This window comes from Mustela lutreola, chromosome 8 (genome assembly GCF_030435805.1).
Source record: "Mustela lutreola isolate mMusLut2 chromosome 8, mMusLut2.pri, whole genome shotgun sequence".
Classification (NCBI taxonomy): domain Eukaryota; kingdom Metazoa; phylum Chordata; class Mammalia; order Carnivora; family Mustelidae; genus Mustela; species Mustela lutreola.
The window spans coordinates 109,720,592-109,732,600 of NC_081297.1; the positions used below are offsets into that span (position 1 = coordinate 109,720,592).

The 12,009-nt window shown below is 39.6% G+C and overlaps 1 long non-coding RNA gene across 1 annotated transcript in view; it reads right to left on the minus strand.

Moving 5' to 3' along the window:
• Positions 1 to 3,559: 3,559 nt before the first annotated feature.
• Positions 3,560 to 12,009, minus strand: part of LOC131839200 (uncharacterized) — an 81,034-nt gene continuing 72,584 nt past the window's right edge. Inside the window, exons 2-5 of the long non-coding RNA XR_009356852.1 lie at positions 11,488 to 11,596; positions 8,930 to 9,003; positions 8,082 to 8,151; positions 3,560 to 4,607 (exon numbers count right to left, since the gene is read on the minus strand). This is a non-coding gene — a long non-coding RNA (uncharacterized LOC131839200). The remainder of the gene's footprint in view (positions 4,608 to 8,081; positions 8,152 to 8,929; positions 9,004 to 11,487; positions 11,597 to 12,009) is intronic.

A 12,009-nucleotide genomic window follows, 5' to 3' on the forward strand; every position in this document is an offset into this window, starting at 1 on the left:
TTGTTTATTTATTTGAGAGGCAGAGATCACAAGTAGGCAGAGAGGCAGGCGGGGTGGGGGGAGCAGGCTCCCTGCTGAGCAGAGAGCCGGATGTGGGGCTCAATCCCAGGACTCTGAGATCATGACCTGAGCTGAAGGCAGAGGCCTTAACCCACTGAGCCACCCAGGTGCCCCTGGAAGAACTTCTTAAACCAACTCCCCAAAGCACAAACTCTAAGATAAAAAAGAAATGGATGGAAAATACATTAGAATTAAGGACTTAGTTTGCTTCATTGAAAGCTATAATAGGGAGAGTTCATATACAGATCACAGATTGGAAAAGGATATTTGAAATAAGGTCAATAAGGGAAAAATATCTACAGTGAGGAAGACCTCTTGCTAATTATAAGAAAATGGTAAACCCAGGATGCCTGGGTGGCTCAGTCAGTTAAGCATCTGCCTTCATTCAGCTCACATCATGATCCCAGGGTCCTGACATCAAGTCCTACATCAGGCTTCTTGCTCAGCCAGGAGCCTACTTCTCCCTCTGCCTGTCACTCCCGCTGCTTGGAATGTCATGCTATCTCTCTAGTCAAATAAATAAATAAAATCTTAAAAAGAGAGAGAAGAAAATGGTAAATCCAAGAGAAAAATGGGCGAAGGATATGTACATGGCATTTGCATAAGGGGAGACATTAAGGAACACCTGGGTGGCTGTCAGTTAAGTGTCTGCCTTAGGCTCAGGTATTGATCTCAGGATCCTGGGATTGAGTCTCACATTGGGCTCCTTGCTTAGCGGGAAGCCTGTTTCTCCCTCCACCTGCTGTTCCCACTGCTTGTGTTCTCCCTTTCTCTCTGAAAAATAAATAAATGAAATATTAAAAAAAAAAAAGGAAGACACTAATAACGAACATATGAAATGATATTCATTTCAACTTCAAAAATTATCAGAAAATAGAGGTTTAGATCATTGAAGGAGAAGTCATGGAGCCAAAAGGCCACTGTAGTAAAGGATTATCAATACACTGATTTCTTCAGAAATCCTCAGAAAATGAGAGGTTTGTAAATGATTGCAACAAGAATGGGTTATCTGATATTATAAGCTACATAGAGGGGTATTTAAGAAAGAAAGAGAAAATTGCATAGAAAAAGGTTTGGAAGACAATCTCCAAGGATCTCTTGAATTTTGCATATCTTGTGAGCAGACTGCCTTTGTTCTGGATGATCTTTTCAAGGATTTTTTTTTTTTAAGATTTTATTTATTTATTTGACAGAGATAAATCACAAGTAGGCAGAGGCAGGCAGAGAGAGAGGAGGAAGCAGGCTCCCCGCTGAGCAGAGAGCCCAACATGGGGCTCGATCCCAGGACCCTGGGATCATGACCTGAGCCAAGGCAGAGGCCTTAACCCACTGAGCCACCCAGGTGCCCTTTTTTTTTTTTTTTTAAAGATTTTATTTATTTAGTTGAGAGAGAGAGAAAGAATGCACAGAGGCAGTGGGGGAGGGCAGAGGGAGAGGCAAGCTCCCTACTGAGCAGGAGCCTGATGCAGTACTTGTTCCCAGGACCTTGAGATCCTGACCTGAGCTGAAGGCAGACACTTAATGACTGAGCCACCCAGGCATCCCTCAAGGATGTTCTTATTGTGAATAGTTTTGGAAGACTGATAACAAAAGACAGGTTGTTTATTGTCCATTATAATGAAAATATTGTCTCCCTATATGGCAAAGATCAGGAAGTCTTCTTATGCATTTTAAAAGATTTGTGTTGCCTAAGCTCAGGGCTCCTCTCCTGTAATGTAAGTAGGGTAAAATCTTAGTCTCTTAAAATTCTTGACATGAACATTCTTAGACACCTCCAAGCCCGGTGGAAAAAGTTATGTAGGCCAGAGAAAAAACCTCACAGGTATGTGGGATTAGCTCTGCTGGTCTATCTATATAGGTAGACTGTAGTGAGTGTGGTGAGGTAATGAGTGGGAATCTTTTCAAATGCATAGGACTCTGGGAACTTGTCTTCATTCCTGGAGCACAGGGTGCTGTCTTCCTTTGGGCATATTCAGGACATACTCACTATTTCCAATGAAACTGTAAAGGTCAGGAGAATGGGTGTCTTATCTAAATCATGTGGAACTCTGGGTTCTAGTTAGTTCTTTCACATAATTACTTTATATAATTTGGAATTTACAAATTACAAATATGCAAAATAATGCTATATATTTTACAAGGTATAGATATATAGCATTATTTTGCATATAGATATATACCTTGTAAAATATTTAAGGACATATATTGTTTGTACTTTAGGGTAGGTTCTTATGCTGGAGAGGGGAACAAGGGTGGGAATCAACAATTAAAGAGGAAAATGAAACAAAATGAAATAAGAGGGGGCACTTGCCCAGACTGATGATAGCAGTATGCCATGATTAAGTAAGTTCTTGCTACCTTAGGTTCAAAACCAAAACCAACAAAGTATAGAATTAATCACTTTCCACCAAGCAACTTGGAATGGTCTCAAACATGAGAACCCTGATTCTGACTTCAATTTGAATCGTTTTCATTCTTTTTTTTTTTTTTAATTTTTCAGCTCTGTTAACTTTTTATGATGTCACCTCAAATGCTTTAGGCCTTTGACTTTCTGCTCTCTCTAAAGGACTTTCTATCAAACATGTCCCTCAGTTTCATGAATGTTTATTACTTCAGGATAAGATCCTCCTTGTCCTTCAGGGACCAACCACTCTGCCCCACCCTACATAGCTGGCACTGTGGCCAGGCTGTAGAGGACCTACAAGTGGAACTACCAGTACATGGAAAGTATCTTGGATAAGCACGGGGATCTCAGAATTGGTTGGGGCTATAAAATCTCTTAGGGATACTGTGAGCAAGTTTTCCTGGAACAAGGAAATGGAGGCGTGGGTAATGGGAAATAATTGAAGGGTGGATGATAGAAGGTTAAGGAGTGAAAGAGGAGCATAAAGTAATGAGAAAGGAGTGAAAGAGTTGACTATGACAAAAACTAAAGTTTGTTTCTCATTACAGTTGGTCAGAGTTCAGCATGTGATCTGTGAGTTTCAGAATAAGCAAGTTGAAAGTAAGAAGGCAACCATACTTGAGTGGCCTGAGGGCAATAAAAGGACAGGAACTAGAACATTTCACTTCCACCTCTTTGGAGCTGGACCAATGAATATTTATGTGGTAGACAAATAGCCTGTGGAAATGTTAAAAGGAGAGGTTTTTCTCTCACTTCACAATTATAAGATTTAAATCTTAAAATTTGATAGTTTATAAAAGTGATCCTGACAATTTCACATATCATCTACTGACTTAATATGGTCATTAAAAAAAAATTATTTATTTGAGAGAGAGAGAGAGCACAAGTGGGAGGGGTCAGAGGGAGAGTGAGAGAATCCCAAGCAGACTCTGTTGAGCATGGAGCACTACACAGGGCTCAATCTCACCACCCTGAGATCACAACCTGAGCTGAGATGAAGAGTCAGACACTTAACCAACTGTGCCACCCAGGCGCCCCAGTGGGATTATTTAGATATTAAACTTCTTGTTTTGTGCCAAGAGCATTTGTAAGGTATGACAAATAAGAACACTAGCTGGCTCCATGGAATAAATATTTTAATGTATACCACACACCAAAGTGGTTATTCAGTGATCTGAATGAGATAGGAGTTTATTTTTCCCTCATATTATACATAGTTTAGGAGTGAGCAGTCCAGGACTATTATGATAACTGTGTTGTCAGGTCCCAGAATCCTCTTAGCTGTTTTTTCTATCATGTCTAGAGGAGGGTCTTTGTCTTTAAGGGTGGAGATAGTTCATCACTATATCCCTCATCCAAATAGTAAAATGCAAAATGTGGAGGTAAGAAAGTATTCTCCTTCTCTTTCCCGGCACAAACTGGGAGGGAGAGTCCACACTTTGCTCACAATACAGTGCCAAAACTTCATTGCAAGACCTCATCTAGCTACAATAGAATCTGAGAAATGTATTTACTATATTGTTTTATGCCCACCTAAGATTTTTGTTACTCTTAAAAGAACAGGAAGTATTGTTTGGAGATAATTACCAGTCTTAGCCATGTTGTAGGACATTCACAGAAAAACTTGATGAGTTTTTTGGGGGACAGAGCTTGCTCTGACAATGATGAAGGCTACAAAGAGTTCAGTTCAAATAATTAAAATGTCTGATACAATCCCTGTCCCTGTAAGTTCCATGAATAGTCTATAGCTGCACCAAGAAAGACAGGAATATAAACCAATGCTTTCAATATAAAATACACAAAATACAATAGAAGACAAACATGAGAATTGATCCAGATATGAGCTCTTAGAAGACGCTCTCAATGAACACCAAAGATGAACCAAGTTTCTCAAAGGAATAAACATATAGAGAGCTAAAGAAATTAAATGTTAAAAGAATTTTTCAACAGTACTCCATAACTAATAAGTGTAGATTAATTCCTTCAGCGGAGAGCTAAAATTACCAGTTGTTCTCAGTGGCAATGTTCTCAGTGACATCTTCAGTGGGTCAGCAGCACCCCAGAAGCAAGCAGCACATTCCAGTTTTTAGCTCCTGGTGCCAAAGCACGTCAGGAGTTAGGCCTGAGCAACATGGATCTCCATCTGTCCTTTGAAAGAAAAACAGTTAAGAGTCTGTTCACTTGGTTATTCCCTGCAAAGTAAAACCACACTTAGGAAAAGAATCATCTGGCCCCCTAGTTTCTTGCTCCCACCTGCTATTACAAGATCTCAGTGTTCTGTAAGGGATCCTCTCAAACTAAGTATTTATGAAGGTCCCCCATGTATCTCTTCAAACAATGCTGGTCACTTAAATTACAGAAACAGCCATTTTCTTTCCTCCTCTCACCTCTATTGAGCATGTCAAGCTCCTCTAGAGGGAGCCCATCTGTGAGACCCTGCCCTCACCTCCACTGGCTATGCCTGCTAGGCAGTATAGATTCCTCACACTTGATGCTTCTAATACAGTGAAGCCCTGTAGGTGTCAACAGTGTGTGGAAATTGGCTCTCCTTTTAAAGATGTCCCATACAGTCCTGCTGTCTCACCAAATTTTTGTGAACAAATAGTTTTTACTTAGAGTGTTTTCTTTTTTTCTTTTTTTAAAGATTTTATTTATTTATTTGACAGAGAGAAATCACAAGTAGATGGAGAGGCAGGCAGCGGCTTAACCCACTGAGCCACCCAGGCGCCCTACTTAGAGTGTTTTCTCTACTAGCCTTTCCCTAGGTGGAATGTGAGTCTTTGGTGCCCAATCCGATGGGCGAGACTGGGTTGAGGACACCATGTAGTACTTGGAATAGCTCCTCCCTTTCTACAGCTGTGATGTCTATTCCTTTTCTCTGGGAATGATTCTCTCCAGAGGGCTCCTCCTCTTGCAAATTCTTGAAGCTCCATCCTTGTTGCTCACTAGAAGAGCCCTAAAATGTCTGAATTCCATTTGAGTTCAAAGTGGGACACCACCCAGCAGCATGTTAAGGAAGGAGGAGGCACAGATTAAATTACACTCCCTATTTCCTGACATTGACTGTGAGCCACAACTCCTCCCCCAACCTGGCTGTAAATAGCAAATTTCATTGGAAACTCTTAAGCCCATCTCTTTGCTGTTTGGACACAGAACAGTCATCTAGAGCTGTGCAATAAAGATTTAAATACTCAGTGCAATAAAGATTTAAGAAATAGCTCCTGATGTGTTTTCCCTTGGCCAAATGTCATTTTGCAAAAGAGAAGGATATGAGATGTGGACCATGCCTGTTAGGCAGGAAGGGGAAATTAAGAGCCTCTCCTGTATTAGGTGAGAAAACAAAACAAAAAAAAAAAAAAAAAAAGGAAGCAAAGTCTACATCATTGGATGAAAAAGTCCAAGCACAATATGAGAAAACAAACAATTCACTTAGGTGAGCCAACTAAAGTCAGGAGGCAAGGAACCTGTGGGATTTCAAAAACCCTTCTTTTTCATGTGAATGGACCCTTTGGATAAATGGTGCTGACCAAGGCACCTCTCCACAGAGATGATTACCTATTGCCTTTTTTCCTTTTCTTTTTTTATTTATTTTTATTTTTATTTTTTTTAGTAATCTCTACATCCAACATGAGGCTTGAACACATGACCCTAAGATCAAGAGTCACATGCTCTACCCACTGAGCCACCCAGGCACCTTTTGTCTTTAATTCTGGCCAAAGCTCTTCGTATCTGGCCCTTGACAGTAGCTTGCCCTTTTATCCCTGATGTTAATCTGAGTGATGCAAAGCTAGAGTAAATCCGCATAGGCTTAACAACATGGATTCATGACTTTTGCCAGCATCATAATTCATGCTGACAAATAAATATTGCTTCACTTCTTGGGTGATTTTAGAAGTGAGTTATTCAGAAAGCATCAGCTAACTCCCAGGGGTAGCCCCTTAACATTGGGCAGAATGGCAACAGATGCCAGCAGTGAATTGCAAACAGTGACTATGCATTCAGCTGTGAGCTTTTAGAGCCCAGTTTCTGTGACATTTAACCACTCACACTTCTGCCCCACATTTTTTCCAAGTAGATACTGCATGGTTCATTTAGTTGGTCAGGACAACAAGGACCCTTAGCTGGAAAGGAAATAATGATTTAATAGTTTGTCTTATTCCTAGTGAGGGAGAAAAACATTGTTTTCGTGAATTCAGCATTTGGAGCTGAACACATAATTCCCATCATGACAACAAAGAATAATAAAATCAATTCTACCTGTTCAGAGGCCATGCTCTCCCCACCCCTTAACCCCCCTGAGGATTATCCTGAGGATTATTCTGAGGATTATAAAAGACTGTACTGGATGCTTTATAAGATGGGGGAATCTGAATCCTTTAAATAAGGAGAAGAGATAATGGTCTCTGAATCTCATCAACAATCTATATTCCTCAAATAGAATTAGAGCTGCCTCTTATATAGAAAAATGTTTATCAAATGGAAATTTTATTATCTGAGTATTGAATTCAGTGATACCAGGGGCATTCTTTTGTAGACAAAGGTCTTGCCTAGGTTTGATTTCTATCCCTTTACTGATTTAAGTGCATTGAATAACACCTTTGAAATACTGTTCAGTTTTTTTGGTGGGGGAGGGGTAGTCTTTTTTTTTTTTTTTTAAGCCAGTTGAACATTTCTTTTGGAGCATCAGTTCTTTTATATACACTTTCCCTTTTTACCCACTAGTAAGCCAAGACTTACTAAGGATCTGTCATCAGAGGGAGCATAGCTTGTGCAGACATGTGGGGGTGAACATCATAACGAAGGCTCTTCCCTTGGGCTCTTTTCTTTCCTGGTGTTTACACTGTTCCCTCCAACATTTTTTTCATCATGGTCTGAGAAGCAGTGATTTTTGTCACATTAAAACTGGACTGGTTTTCACCAGTTTGGGAGAATGTGCTGGGGAGAAACAAGTTCAGCGCCTGCCTCATCTTCTGACGCCTTCTGCTTTCTTCCCTCCCTTCCCTGCAGGCAAGAAAACTCATCATGGTCCTTGTCTAGCATCGGTTTAGTGACTAGATAACTGCTATGATTCACTCTGATTCAGGTTTTGCTTTGTTTTGATAACATAATTTTCCTAAGTATTTTGAACTATTTTTGAATTGCTGGGGGGAGGGAGAATGAGTCCTCAAAAAGATTAATACTGAGTGTACATGGTGTGGATAAAGTTATATCTGGATTAACAAATCATTTGAATGTGTGTTCAACTAATAACACATTTCTGGCATTTCTTTAACTGCAGTCATATTTGTGAAATCCCCTTCTTTTATGCCTCTCCTTATTTTTGTTGGCTCACCTAAGTTAACTAGAGATGTACTCTTATTGAGTCTTATTATGTCCATGTCCAGGGTTTTTCAAAATTCTCTCTAAGGAGCTTGAAATCCCGTCATTTGCACCATTCCTAGGCCTTGTTTCCCGACTTTGTTTTCTTTCTCCTTCTTCTCCATTTTTTTTTTTTTTCTGCTTCCTTTTCCGCTTTGGTTCATCCCTCTCTCCTGCACCCTACTCTGAAGAGTGTAGAGTGCTGCTAATTCCACTGCTTGGTACCTTTGCTCTCCTCCTAGATGCACTGCTGACTTACATGAATTCTTCTAGGTTGGTGGGACTTCTTGGCCATCTTGAGCAGGTTGCACTTGCTTCAACATGGAGACCTGTGATTTGGGTAGGAAATAATGAGAGTCCAAGCTGTATTCCCCAGATTCAGTATTCTTACCAGAAAACAAGGCTTCCATCTCTGTAGTTTGCTTGGGCAAAGTACACTTTTCAAAAATTTAAAACCATGCCTCTCATACATAGTATGGGCATGTGTCAGAGATTTGTTCAGTCATTAATGAAGGAAGCAGTAAAATGGGAAAGCTGATTCAAAGACCACTTAAGTAAATGGGTATTTAAAGACATTGAAAAACATATATTAGAATAAGATTGTTGGGTTAGCTATAAAACTGGTTAATACCTACAAAGCAATAAAACCATAAGTTTGGGATAATTCTTCCACTAGACAGAAATCGTTTACATCTGTCCCAGAGGAAAAAAACTCTGTAAGTTAAGACGTGACTTCATAAAATCTGGGTTTTTAAAATAAGTGCTAGATAGTGAGTCAAGGATTGGTACTTAAGTAATCCTTGCATGGCTTTGTGAAAATGTTTAATATTGGAAGAACATGCTCCTTTTCCTTTAACTTATTTCTAAATTTTGGATATTTTTTGTTAATACCACTTTCCCTCATTTTAAAGTAGCCCAGGTGCAGGGATTAAACACGCTCGGCTATGCCACTCAGCTCCATATGGTAACTATTTCTCAACATATCTGCTCTAAGTCTGTGATGACCTATTTCATGAAGTGGTCCATTATGGCCAAGGTATTGTTGAAGTGTGGTGGGGAATGCAAGAATGGCACAGAAGTGATCCCTTTGTCTTATCAATATTTTACCTTTAAAATTCTGTTGTAAAGGAGCCACTTTTGAAGATTATGCTCCCGCAGAACTCATTACCACTGCATTTGATCTGGTAGGTAGGTGAGAGAAGTGTACAGCTATTTATTCAATAAAAGAACATGAGCATATTTCAAGTATCTACATACTATAGTGGCTAGAGAAAGAGATCATTTCTAGTTGTAGTAATTCAGAGAGGCTTTTGCTGATTAAGAAGGAAGAAAGGAAGGAAAGAAAGGGAAAGAAAAAAGGAAGGAAGAAAGGAAAGAGAAAGAGAAAGAAATACAAAACGATTTCTAGAAACTACTAGTTCATATTTAGAATCTTTACCATATTTGAAATGCTGTCTCATTTTTTACTTTTAAAGATTTTATTTATTTGTTTGTCAGAGAGAGAGAGAGAGAGAGAGCACACACAAGCAGGGGGAGCAGCAGGCAGAGGGTGAGCAGGGAGCTCCCTGGTGAGCAGGGAGCCTGCTACGGACATGATTCCAGGACCCTGGGATCATGATGTGAGCTAAAGGCAGATGCTTAACCAACTGAGCCACCCAGGTATCCCTAATTTATCATTGAGAAATAAAACAAAACTAACTTAGTTTGCTCTCAGTGACAGCTTCTTATGACAGCCCAAACCAACTGTAGGGTACAAGATCATGAGCTAAGCCTGTGGTGGCCCTTTTAAAAACCAAAGCCTCTGGGCACCTGGGTGGCTCAGTGGGTTAAGCCTCTGCCTTCAGCTCAGGTCATGATCTCAGGGTCCTGGGATCGAGTCCCACATCGGGCTCTCTGCTCAGCGGGGAGCCTGCTTCCTCCTCTCTCTCTCTCTGCCTGCCTCTCTACCTACTTGTGATCTCTGTCTGTCAAATAAATAAATAAAATCTTTAAAAAAAAAAAAAAAAAACCAAAGCCTCTGAAGGTGACAGATGAAAAGAAAGTCTTATTTTTATGGGATCTGCAAAATCCAGATGGTACAAAATCTTGTGGGCCACACCTAGCACAGTGCTGGACTTGGAGCTGAAGTTCAACCATTACTGATTTTCTTGAACTAAATGTGCTTAAGGGCACTTAGTTGTGACTTCTGGAGACCTAAAGCTATCCATCCCTTTGTAGTGGGAGAGGCTACACACAGATGAAGCACATTGTGTCTCCTTGCTGTCTGCAGTGAACTTTACCATTGGTGCTTGGGGGTGGAGGAAGAAGACAAGACAAAATGGTGCTGGAAATTAAGGGCCGAAATGTATGCATAACAGAGGTAAAGTCTGGTCCCAGAACTGGAAGTTCCTGTGGGGAGCAGTTATTTGGTACTACAGTGTTTCCCTAAAAAGTGCTTATCAAGTCTGTACTAGAAGAGTGCTCCTTTCTGTGAAGCTCTGTAGGACACCAGGAGTTGGGATTGGCCTGGTCACAACACAGTAATGCAAAGAGAGTTGTTTTGATATTCTGGTTTTCACAGCACAGCATAGAGGTTAAGAATATGATCTTTGGAGCCAGACAGTACAAGAATTCAAATTCTAGTTCCTTTGTTAAGGATTGGAGCCAGAATATCCAGATTAAAATCCTGGTTTAACTACTTATTATTAACCCTTTGACCTTACTTAGGCCTTAATTTCTCTATGCCTCTGTAGGTGTCCATCATAAAATGGGGGATAATCAGTGACTATCTCATTGGTTTGTTTGTGAAAATTAAATGAGACAATATATGTTGGGCATGAAGTAAGTAGCAGATGAACATTTGGCCTCTCCTTTCTACCAGCTTAACTTAAACACTTTGTGTAGGGTGCAGAAACCATGGACAGTTAGCTGAAGCAAAACCAAAAAAGTTGGTAGGGTTTATTGTAGGAGTTTAGGGATGACTTATGAAAACCTAGGAACAAGAATGAAGATGGACCTCTGATGAAGACATAGGAACTGAGATGCCATTATAATATATATTTTTAAAGATTTTATTTATTTATTTGACGGATAGAGATCACAAGTAGGCAGAGAGGCAAGCAAAGAAAGAAGAGGAAGCAGGTTCCCTGCTGATCAGAGTGCGCGATGCGGGGCTCAATCGCAGGACCTTGGGATCATGACCCAAGCCAAAGGCAGAGGCTTTAACCCACTGAGCCACCCACAGACCCTGACCATTATAATATTATTATCCAATGCCTTAAACCTATAAGATTTTGCCCTTCACTCCTCAGTTTTTAATTAGTAATTGACTTATAAGTGTAGTATGATCTAATAACATTTTTTTCCATTTGGATCACCAAATGTCTGAGCATTACTCATTGAATATCTTGTCCTTTTCCCACTGACCTACAATATCACCCATGTAATATGTCAGGAACATTACATATGTGGGTTCTCCTTCTAGGTTCTTCATTTTATTCATTTGTTGTCTATTCCTATATCAGTATCATATTGTCTTAATTAATGGTTTTATAATAATCTTGATCTCTGATACAACAAAATTTCCCCAGTTTGTTTTTCTTTTTTCAGGAGTGTCTTAGCAATTCTTAGGTCTTTTTTCTTTGGGATAGTTTAAAAACAGAGGTGTAGATTCTTTAAACACTTACCATTGAGAGGTGGGATCTATGTTTCTCCCCCTTGTCACATAGCATCACTTCTGTTTACTCTCTTGGTTGAAGCAGTCACAAGCCTACCCATATAACGTGTGATCCTGGACTAGAAAAGTACGTTAGCGACACAATCAGTAAAAACTAAATAAAGTCTGTGAATTATAGTATTATATCAGTGTGAATTTCCTGCTTTTAGTCATTGTAGTATGATTATGATTTGGGAAGAACCTTAGAACACCATAACTCCGATCACTTCCCTCCTGAATTTAAGGATATTTTTTCCATTATTTTACCCTTTTAAAAAACCTCTACAAATTAGATAATATTTGTTTTTCACAGACAGTGTCTATATATTTCTAGATGTTTACCAGTTTCTTTGCTTGCCATTTGTCTTGCATCTCAGACACTCCTTGTGGGATCATTTGCTTCTTTCTAAAGAACAACCTTTAAACATTTCTATTGTGAAAGTCATTAAATCATTTGTAATATCTGGTTATTATTCTCATTTGTATAATGAGG